Genomic DNA, 11,130 nt, shown 5'->3' with positions numbered 1-11,130 from the left:
CTGATAGGAGGTGGAGGTAATGTTTCCTAGTGGGAAAATACATTATCATAAGAAGAAACACTTACCATAAAACATTCCAGAAGGGAGCGATTGGAATTATGTCCCCCTTCCATTGTGTTTACATAATGTGAAAACAGCCAGTCAAATCAGTTCTGATTTTTAATTGCACATAATAAAACAACCAGACAGCCATTGATGGCATCAGTCACTTTTCAACTTCTTTTGCATTAGGAGCAGGAAACTTAAATCTATCTTTGGGTCCGTTCGTTACACCATTTCCATTGAAAATGTCAAAGGTTGGTTTAGTTTATAGATTTTACATAGGATACATATCCATTTTCTGGTAGAAACTGTTCATTTTCTTGATTACTTGCGACTTTAATTGTATGCAGGGCTGTCCTCCTGGAAAGGCAAATGGATGCAATTGCCCACAGACTCCCAGGATCTATGAGAGGAGGGGAAAAAAGGCAGCTAGCAGCTGGTGGCTAAAATATAATTAGTGTCAATATGTAAAATACAATTAGCATCAGCATGCAACCTGCTCCCTAGGCCTACCTCAGCTGTCTTTGGTCTTCTGTGATACCCTCTACCCTCAAATCACCTACCTGCTGACCACCTGCTGTTCTGTGGTTACCAACAATTGGTTGAAATAGTCACCATGACAAAATCTCCAAATTTAAGCTGTAAAAAAATATTAGGCTTATGGAATGGATGACTTAATATGTTCTAGATCCAGTGCCTCCCTAGACAAGGTCTACTTGAACCTGAACTCGACCATAAAGGCTTCTCTTGTTAAGACTTGGCTTCATTTGGCATAATAAATTCCTGTGATTTAAAAGGACAAGGAATTGTTGCTACCGGAGGGTCAGGTTATCAATATCAGACAGCTGAAACCTGGAAATATTTATATTTATAAGTGAATAATAAAATAGTACTTGATAAAGTGATCGCACTAAAAAGTTAGCTTTTGAGGTATGAAATGAAAAGAAAGAAGCCTGTCTGACATCATTAAGACGAAGAAAAACAACTAATAAAGATTTTCCCTTCAAGAGAAGTTAAAGGCATTTATCAACTCCAGGTGAATTGGCTTTAAACATTTATTTGTGAGCCATTTATTTGAAACTTGGAGTGTGTGTTCTTAGACACATTGGGTTTAACAAGGACTTAATTTTACAAGGGAGCCAAGAAAAATCCTGAAATCTCTAACGTACTTGGGAAAACAGGGCTTTTTCTGAGGTTCAAGATCTTGCAACTTCTTGCTGTTGTAAAACTCAAATCTAGTTCATATCAATTTTTTTTAATATTTATTTTTGAGAGAGACAGAGACAGAGTAAGAGAGAAAAGAGAGAGTGTGACTGGGAGACAGGCAGAAGAAAGTGAAACACAGAATCCAAAGCCGGATCTAGGCTCTCAACTGTCCGACCGGAGCATGACGCTGGGCTTGCATCATGAACTGGGAGATTATGACCTGAGTGAAAGTCGGACACTTAACTGATTGAGCCACCCAGGCGCCGCCATATCAAATTTCTTTTCCCCTCTCTCTTTCCTACTTTTTTAAAAATTTTTGTCTTGGGTAGCCTTTCAAATTCATTTTTTTCCCATTCATTTACATTGTAATTTCCCAGATTATTTCTTTTCGTTTTTATTGACCCTCAGTTAAATACTACCTCCATACACATTAGCTTAAAATTTATATTCTTAACTCCTCAAATAATTTATTTAAAAAAATATACTGAAGGATTTATCATTTGGGATTTGAGTGACTTACTTTAGAAGTGGAAAAAGCCTGGGGTGCCTGGGTGGCTCAGTCGGTTAAGCTTCCGACTTCGGCTCAGGTCATGATCTCACGGTCCGTGAGTTCGAGCCCTGCGTCGGGCTCTGTGCTGACAGCTCAGAGCCTGGAGTCCGTTTCAGATTCTGTCTCCCTCTCTCCCTGCCCCTCCCCTGTTCATGCTCTGTCTCTGTCTCAAAAATAAAGGTTAAAAAAAAAAAGTGGAAAAAGCCTTATGAAATGCCAAGGTGAGTGAGCCATTGATTATCTATTCATCATCTCCAACACTGTAGATACTTAAACATTAGCACCCAATAGGTTTTGCGAAGTACATATATAAACAATGTCCAGCATGATGCTCCGCACACAGGGACATTAGGTGTGCCTTCGACAGGTACTTGGATCTCACTGATTGACTTTAGAGTCAGCGCTGATCCTGCGTCCTCTGCCAAGTGTTGTGCGGTGGAGATGTCGTTCCTAAAAAAGGCTAACTCAGGCTGAACAGAATATTTGTGAGGTTATGCAGTCATCAGATGGGTCTACATAAGACTTAACTACTTGTAGATGTTTTATGTGTGTGTTGGGGAGGGGCTGGTGTTAAGACAGCAGCCAATAAGAACTTGGCAAGCCAGGTGTCTTATTGTGGATGAAAGTGAATTTTGTCAAACCTCATCAAACATGATTTGAATCTTCTGCTGGCCCCTTAAAATATCTACTGATTCGGGCGCCTAGGTGGCTCAGTCAGTTAGGTTTGTCTGACCCGGTTTCCACTCAAGTCATGATCTCATGGCTTGTGAGTTCAAGCCCCGAGTCAGGCTCTGTGCTGACAGTGCGCAGCCTGTTTGGATTCTCTTTCTCCCTCTCTCGCTGCCCCTCCCTCTTCTGCTCTGTCTCTCTCTCTCAAAAATAAATAAAATAAACTTTAAAAAAATCTAGTTGAATAGAAGGTTTTGTATCAGCCAGCATGGAGAGCTTCTAAGAGAACACAAGCAAATAGTAGACAAGGAATTCCAAGCGAGTCCTACATGCAAACAGGACAGAAAGACAAAGATATTTTGAACTCAGAGCAGACATGTTAGCAAAGATGCTGATTCTTGAAACTGAGTTATAAAGTTGCAAATACCTACAGATGGGGGTTTATAGTTAAATAAGCATATATGTCTCTTGATCTGTGTTTCCCTGTAATTTTGCGTAAGAGGAGCCCTTCTAAGTCTGACTTCAATAAAATAGAGCAGTCTCCACATGATGGAACAATAGTTGTAGTTTTTGTAATTTGCTGATTTAGAAATCACAAAATGATAGAAGGTGGGTGTGCATTTAAAAGTCTCTTTTAGGGGCGCCTGGGTGGCGCAGTCGGTTAAGCGTCCGACTTCAGCTCAGGTCACGATCTCGCGGTCCGTGAGTTTGAGCCCTGCGTCGGGCTCTGGGCTGATGGCTCAGAGCCTGGAGCCTGTTTCCGATTCTGTGTCTCCCTCTCTCTCTGCCCCTCCCCCGTTCATGCTCTGTCTCTCTCTGTCCCAAAAATAAATAAACGTTGAAACAAATTTAAAAAAAAAGTCTCTTTTATTAAACATAATAGCATCTATATACGTATGAAAAGGATGAGCTGTACATTTTTTTTAAATTTTTTTTTCAAGGTTTATTTTTGGGACAGAGAGAGACACAGCATGAACGGGGGAGGGCCAGAGAGAGAGGGAGACACAGAATCGGAAGCAAGCTCCAGGCTCTGAGCCATCAGCCCAGAGCCCGACGCGGGGCTCAAACTCGTGGACCGCGAGATAGTGACCTGAGCTGAAGTCGGACGCTTAACCGACTGAGCCACCCAGGCGCCCCCTTTTTTTTTCTTTAATTTTTTTAACGTTTATTTATTTATTTATTTTTTATTTTTTTAAATTTTTTTTTCAACGTTTATTTATTTTTGGGACAGAGAGAGACAGAGCATGAACGGGGGAGGGGCAGAGAGAGAGGGAGACACAGAATCGGAAACAGGCTCCAGGCTCTGAGCCATCAGCCCAGAGCCCGACGCGGGGCTCGAACTCATGGACCGCGAGATCGTGACCTGAGCTGAAGTCGGACGCTTAACCGACTGCGCCACCCAGGCGCCCCGAGCTGTACATTTATATAACTACATGTTATTTATAGGAGTAATTCTTGACCCACAAATCAAGAATGCCTTGAGAATTTCAGAGTCACACAGAGGTTGAAACCTGGAAAACAAAATTCAGGGGGAAAAAAAAACACTTTAATTGATTACATATAAATACATATAGGGCAGCTATTAGAAAAGCCTAAGTAATTACCCATAGTGTTTACCTTTTCTCACCTAATTGTCTGATTCTTTGTGAAAACAAACACAAAATATTGTAGATATTTTAATGTGACATATATAAAATGGAGTAGATCCAATCTCTCACAGTCTGCTCCGGCAGCCTATTTATAGTCAGGTCTGCTTACTCCGGTTATCCCCAGGCTGAGAAGAAAAAACATTTCTGGTCACAAACAAGATTTAGTTAACCAGTGGTATACAAGCTTGAAACAAAATTCTAATTTATGTATCCGACTTCTATCCTATACATGACTTTTTCTGAGATCTACAACATGAAATAGACTCCTGAAAATAGGAGCGGTTTGTTTCTTCAAAGTATGCATTTATTCTACTTAAATCTCTTATTTTCTTCAAATGGGTTTTTAAAAAGATTCTTGGGCCTTTAATGGAAATCATCAAAATAATTAAAGTAAGCACACACAAAGATTAAAGCCAGAGCCAGCAGTGAAACAGGAGAAACATTTCGGCAAAAACAATAGAGAAAAAAGTCAAAGACCTAAGATCTGCTCACAGAGCGCTTCCCAAAGGTTACATACCAGCTCCAGGCAAATAGCAACAGAGAATCACCTTTAAATCCTGTAGAAGATTAGGACCAATAACAAATTAAGCAATAAATACACGAGGAACACTTGCAGCTCTGCATACTTAAATCAAACAATAACAACAAAAACATAGTTTGCATTCATGTTTCTGTTGAATCAAACAGCTTCCTCTCGAGAGAGAGAGCAAGCTTGTACGTTCAGCTTTATAGTTAGCTGACCTTTATCTGTTATTCTCTGATATATTTAGCATCTAGATGCATATTTACAGACTTATTTCTTGAAACAATGCGGACATATTTTTAAACTATATTCCATGATTCTATTTTTAGCATATTTCTTTTTTTTTTAACATGTCAGCAATTCTTGATTATTGCTTTTTAGAGCTTGCAGAAATCTGACAAGGACGTGGCCTATTATTCTTTTTTGCCTGGGGCTGTCTCACAATCTGTGATAATTTTTAGGTTTCTTTATCCTTTCAATGCATTCTATTTAGCTCCTATTGGAAGAGTAATATACAATTGCTGCCTTTAAAAAATTTACATCTTACTGGGATGATAAAACAGGCATAACAAATGATAGACTGAAATATTAATATTAATAAGTGCCAAGAGAGGCATTAAATTAGGTGGGGGTTCCTGTAAAAATGGCAATTAAAAGAGAGAAAACGAAGAAAAACTGGCTCATATAAAATTTGGACACAATCGAGTTTTACCACTCTCTATGTCTGGTACTTAAGTCCATTTTCTTTTATCTCTGGAATTTAGTGTTTTTATCCATAAAATGAGGAAAACTTGTATTCCATAGAACTGTCTTAAGGATTAACTGAATTTATTTAAAGATCAAGTATTTAGTAGGTACAAAATGATTATATCATCATAGGAAATTCCTTAAAGAAAAATCTGGAATAGAAAGATGACACAACATGAAATTTGTTGAATGCTGGTTTATGGATGGTATTCAGTTGGCAAATCAGAACTCTTGAATGTTTTAAGCTGGCTTCATTGCATAAGTAACCACAGAGAAAACACTAAAAGGGCTAGAGATCCAATTTAGACTCCAGCTATGTTTTCTGTCATATAAAAAATGCCCATGCCACCAGGCTTCTTTTTTCCATATTTTATATGCTTAAAAATTATAATTTTGGTAGTAATATACCATATATATGTGTGTGTATATATATGTACATATATATGTATGTGCGTATATATGTACATATATATGTATGTATATATATATACACACACATAATATATTGTGTATATATGTATGTATATAGTATATATTACTATATATATGTGTATATAGTATATACATATACACATATATATATAGTATGTGTATGTATATATATATATATATATATACATATATATATATATATGAATTGACAGGTGAATAAAACACATTTAAATATGCCTTTGGGCATAGGTGGTTTACTTTTGACAACTAGATCAGCACCTACCACAATATGATATTTAATAATAAAATTTGGTGCATGAAAAAAACACACTAATTTAATACCATTTTCAAATATTCTCTAGTTCCAAGTCATTTTTCTGCTACAAAAAATAATAAAAGATGATTTTTACACTGTATCTTGCTTTTTATGTGAAGATTCAATGCATGGTTATTTGATTTCTCCTTGACAAGATTTGTGGCCTAAATTCCTTTAATATTCTTTATGTAACTGAACTGTAGGAGGAAACGGCATAGATATTTCTACGTACTTCCTCTTTGCACATTATGAAAAAAATCACTGTACAGCATATTGCGATAGCAACGACTATGTAAAAGTGTTTTGATAGCTGAGGATAGGGAAAGACCAAGTGGAAACGAATGTAATTTAGTGGCTTCTAAGTGGAAGGCATTTTACATATGCACATCCACTTATGTTTACTAACATTCCTATATTTTAGTTATTAATAACCATATTTCACAGAACAGAAAACTCGAGCTTAGGACAGCCTAACATAAAAAGTAAAAACAGTGGATATGACATTCTAACCAGATCTGAGGTTTTGATTAGCCACGCTGCTTCATAAAATTGTACCCAATGTTAGTATCATTTGGGTGGCTTGGCCAATGTACAGAATTATTTATCTGAGATACTTTAGGAGATGGTCTCACAAATGTGACCGTCATAACTGAAGCAAACATTTGACCAGCAGAGCCGGGTGAAAGCCTCAAATATACTAATACTGATACGTAACTCAAGTAATGGAATTGGAGGCAAAATGATCCTACAACATATTGTGACAATCTTTCAAAATGAGCATTTCTGGGGTTTACCTATGACTTTTCTTTGTTAATCACAATTAGATACATGTATATTTGTTGAGATACACAAACTAGATTTCCTAAGAAACTAAGTCCATCAATGATAATTATTTCAGAAGGGTTTCACCCATACTGTGAATATAAAGCATCATTCTATAAAATATCCTATGATGCTAGGGGGAAAAAAAAGATACTGTTTTTTCACTTTATCTTATGGAATGTTTGAGAGTCATTTGTTTTATGGATGAATTGAAACAATATCATGCTGCAGTTTCTTAAAAACAAACTTAATATGTACTTTGGGAAATAAAAACCAACAAAATATTTTTCTGCTGACATTTAATTCCACCAAAGTTAAACCAGAGAAGAATAGAGTTGTCAAATGACATTGCAATGCAAGGAAAACTGTAACACTGTGGATTTTTGTTTTCTGAGATAGCATTCCTGATGACACCATATTTCAGAGACCACATCCAAGTGCCTAACACAGACAGGTACATGTTATGTGTTCAGAAATGGTCAAACTTCTTCACATTTGGGCTATTCATCAGTAGCAAAAAGGGTCTATTTGGGGAGATGTTTTAAACCTATTACCTTAAGTCACATGAATACATGGTGGTCAGGTACTGAAGTTGAGTCAGAATCTTGTATCTTGTGTAAACAGAAAGAGAGGCCTACAACAATGAAAATGAGACAGGTGTTTATGTACATGAAGAAGGAAACATGAACAGAAATATTGAAAAAAATGTTACCTATAGAAACCAACACATATAGAGTAAACCTTTTTGTAGTAATCTGTATTAATGACTGGTCACAGAATCACCAGGGCAACTCTGTGATCTCTAAGCTCCAGGTCAGAGGCTGAAAATTCTAGAACATTAAAGGCTGCAAAAGAGATTGAAAAAAATTTTAAGTTTATTTACTTATTTTGAGAGAGAGAGAACATACACTCATGTGTATGAGTGAGAAAGGGGCCGAGAGGTAGAGGGAGGGGGAGAGAGGGGGAGACAGAGAGAGAGAGAGAGAGAGAGAGAGAGAGAGAGAGAGAGAGAATCCTAAGCAGTCCCTGTGCTGTCAGCTCAGAGCCTGAAGCAAGGCTCCCTCTCACCACGTGAGACCATGACCTGAGCTGAAACCAAGAGTCAGATGTTTAACTATCTGAGCCACCCAGTCACCCTGAAATTATTAATGTTATTCCTAAAGCTAATTAAACGTAGAAACATCCATACTGCATTTGAATTAGCAGAAATAAGCACTAAGACACTCTATAGTATTGAAAAATAAATTTTATCTCCTACCAGATATTCTACAATAGTTTATAACTACAACAGTAACAGCAATAAACAAATAGATATGGGCATGAACATATATCTATATACGGCGATTTTATCCTTATTACAACATTACATTCAAAATAAGTGGAGTCAGACCAACCTTGGAATTCTTTGACAGTAATAGCTTCCCAAGAAGGAATAGAACAAACTTGCATAAAATCATCAACTATTATACCCAGTCATTTCTCATTCATATCCAAACTCAAGAGTAAGAGCTTCTCAGAGTTGTGATCTCAGAGTTAGTTAGCTCAGAATTTTATTTGCAAGCTTTAGATACCCGAGCAGTGCCCTTTTAAAGAAGAAATAAACAACCCATTTGGTTTTACTGATTATTACGAGTTTTTTTAGGTACGTAGATAAGTAAATAAAATCACCAGCTACTAATGAGAAGTGAATGGCTGCTTATCGGCTTAACTAATGGGCATAATTATTAATATAAAAAAGGCCACACAAATTTTCATTATAAAGAAGAAAATCAGATAATTTAAAAAGGTTTCAGACTCATAGATCACATTAATGAAGAAAGTGTTATGGATGGAGGGAGGTAGATGGAAAAAAACACAAAATTCCTGGTATTACAAGACAAGACCTCAAAAATGGTTTTTATCACATAAAAAAACATTGGTAAGCATAGAACTTTGCGTGTGGAACATGGTAGATTGTAGATTGCAGACATGGCCACAATACTCTGAAGTATTTCCCAGTGATAGGTGGAGATTGCGTTGCCTGACTGATGTAATGTGGCAGGAGTGATGCCCTGGGAGCTCTGAGCTCAGGCCTCAAAACCCTGCAGCTTAGGCTTTCACTTGGAATCCTGTTTCCACAGGAGAAAGGCCAGGCTACCCTGTGTCTACTATAGGTCAGGAAAATGTGCTGAGATGAACAGTGTTTTCTGGAGTTTCCACCCTTTTCCACCAAAAAACTACTCAGATATTAAAAGGCATAGGGACAGCAAAGCCTTCTTCACAATTGGCTGAAGAAGGATGAAAAGAGTCAACTCAGTACATGACATGAAGACCTACATTTATTAACAACTAGCATTAGCACTAGCAAAGTTCTTATCAGCTAATGGAATTCATGTCCTCTACTTCAGGAACAGCAAGGTACTTGTATCTAACCAGTTTGACAAGTTATTCAACCACTAGGCATCTTAAAACAAATCCATAAGGAAGTAACGGACAAAATATATATCCAAAATAGTAGAACTCTAAGCAAAAGTCTCAGAAAAAAAATTTAAGCAGTATAATTTAAAAATGCATAAAATGTGATAATTAAGATATTTGAAAGGTGCCATTCTCTTGATGATGCAATTTTAGGTATTCCAAGACTAATTATCATAAATGTGTCAAAATGATAGACTAAGATTATAGGTAACGCCATCAAATACCATTGGCATGCATTACTGGATTCCTGCATTGCAGAAGATAAAATATGTAAGTCTGTACTTTTATAACAAGTCTTATTACAAAATGGTACAAGTTTAAAAGTAGAAAACAAAGGAAAAGAAAATGCTACATCTTTCTTTTCATGACACCATCCAGGGATAATAATCAATAAAATATCAACATCTATTATTTTAATAGTTTATATACATATTTTTTGGCCACATGGAACATAACTTCTATTCTTTAATTTTTTAAGTTTTTGATTTATTTAACAAAATGTTGTTTTATTTATCCTAGAATATGCTTAGTACTTAAAGTCTAAATCTAGTGTGCATATTTTCTATGCAAAAAACACTCTCATATAGTTAATGGTAGTATTTCCCTTTAAAAGGGGAAATTTGGCAAAATAGTCAAATTTTAAATGTATATAATATTTGATCCAGAAATTCTGGGAATTTATCTTAAGGAAACTATGACAAATATATGCAAAAGTGAGCTAGGAGGACCCATTATTTAACAATAAGTTTTTTGAAATATGTATATCTAATGAGAAGACATTGGTAGATACTCTTAAATCCAATCAAATCTTATGAAATCATCAAAATAATGTTGTAAGAAATGATATTCCATGTTGCAATATATTAGATGAAAAAGTTTAAAATAAACAGGTTTTCTGACATTATGGCCTCGTTTTTGAAGGACATTTATTCATTTAAAATACTCTTACTATGTACTAAGTATTGTTCTGAGCACTTTATAAATATCAACCCACTCATTCTTAAGTCTTCCTAACACTCATGTTAAGTAGGTGCTTTTTTTTTTCCCCATTGTACTGATAGATATACTGAAGAATGGACAGGCTAAATAATTTTCCTGAGGCCATACAACTACTAAAGAGAAAACATTCAAACCCAGCAACTTTACTCCAGAGTTTCTACCTTTAATACATTAGTGAGCCATGCCACTGCATATCCATCTGAGTGTGGGGGTATGCACCTGTGCATATCCACACACGTAGATTCTTTGTGCAAACACACACTTAATATACCTACATAAAAACATGTACCCATTTCTAACTATGTTTCTAACTTTTGGGGGCATAATATTGTAATCCAAATCAGGCTTTATGACTAACCTCCATGGTCCTGAATACTGTTAGAATCTGCTGAATAAAATTTAGAAGTCTCCAACAGTGATTACTTAAGACAATAACATGTAATGCAATCAGGCTCTGCTGTCCTTCCCCACGCTCTATATGATCTTGTACAATCTTGATAGAATATAAGGAATCATCCACCATATTTCTCTGCAGCTGTAGGCAAAAGTGTGAAAGACAAGAGGGAGGAATAACATTTGCACGCATCATATGCTCTTTGCACCTTATCTGGTATTCTTGCGTGTAGTCTCATGTAGCATTCCTTATAAATCTCTTTGTGGTAGGTATTATTATCCATAATTTACAGTATAAGAAACTGAAGTTCAAACAGATTCATTC

General features: G+C 36.3%; 1 long non-coding RNA gene across 1 annotated transcript; it reads right to left on the bottom strand.

Annotated features, from left to right (window-relative positions):
- Positions 1–306: 306 nt before the first annotated feature.
- LOC111560616 lies at positions 307–7,742 on the bottom strand. The gene is made up of 4 exons (XR_002742621.2): positions 7,669–7,742; positions 7,511–7,590; positions 4,095–4,241; positions 307–445 (listed from the first exon to the last, which is right to left on the bottom strand). It is a non-coding gene; the product is annotated as an uncharacterized LOC111560616 (long non-coding RNA).
- Between the last annotated feature and the right edge of the window lie 3,388 nt (positions 7,743–11,130).

The sequence above is a fragment of the Felis catus genome, chromosome B2 (genome assembly GCF_018350175.1).
Source record: "Felis catus isolate Fca126 chromosome B2, F.catus_Fca126_mat1.0, whole genome shotgun sequence".
NCBI classification, from domain to species: domain Eukaryota; kingdom Metazoa; phylum Chordata; class Mammalia; order Carnivora; family Felidae; genus Felis; species Felis catus.
The sequence above is the reverse complement of the archived record's forward strand: the minus strand, read 5'-3'. Positions and strand labels throughout refer to the sequence as shown.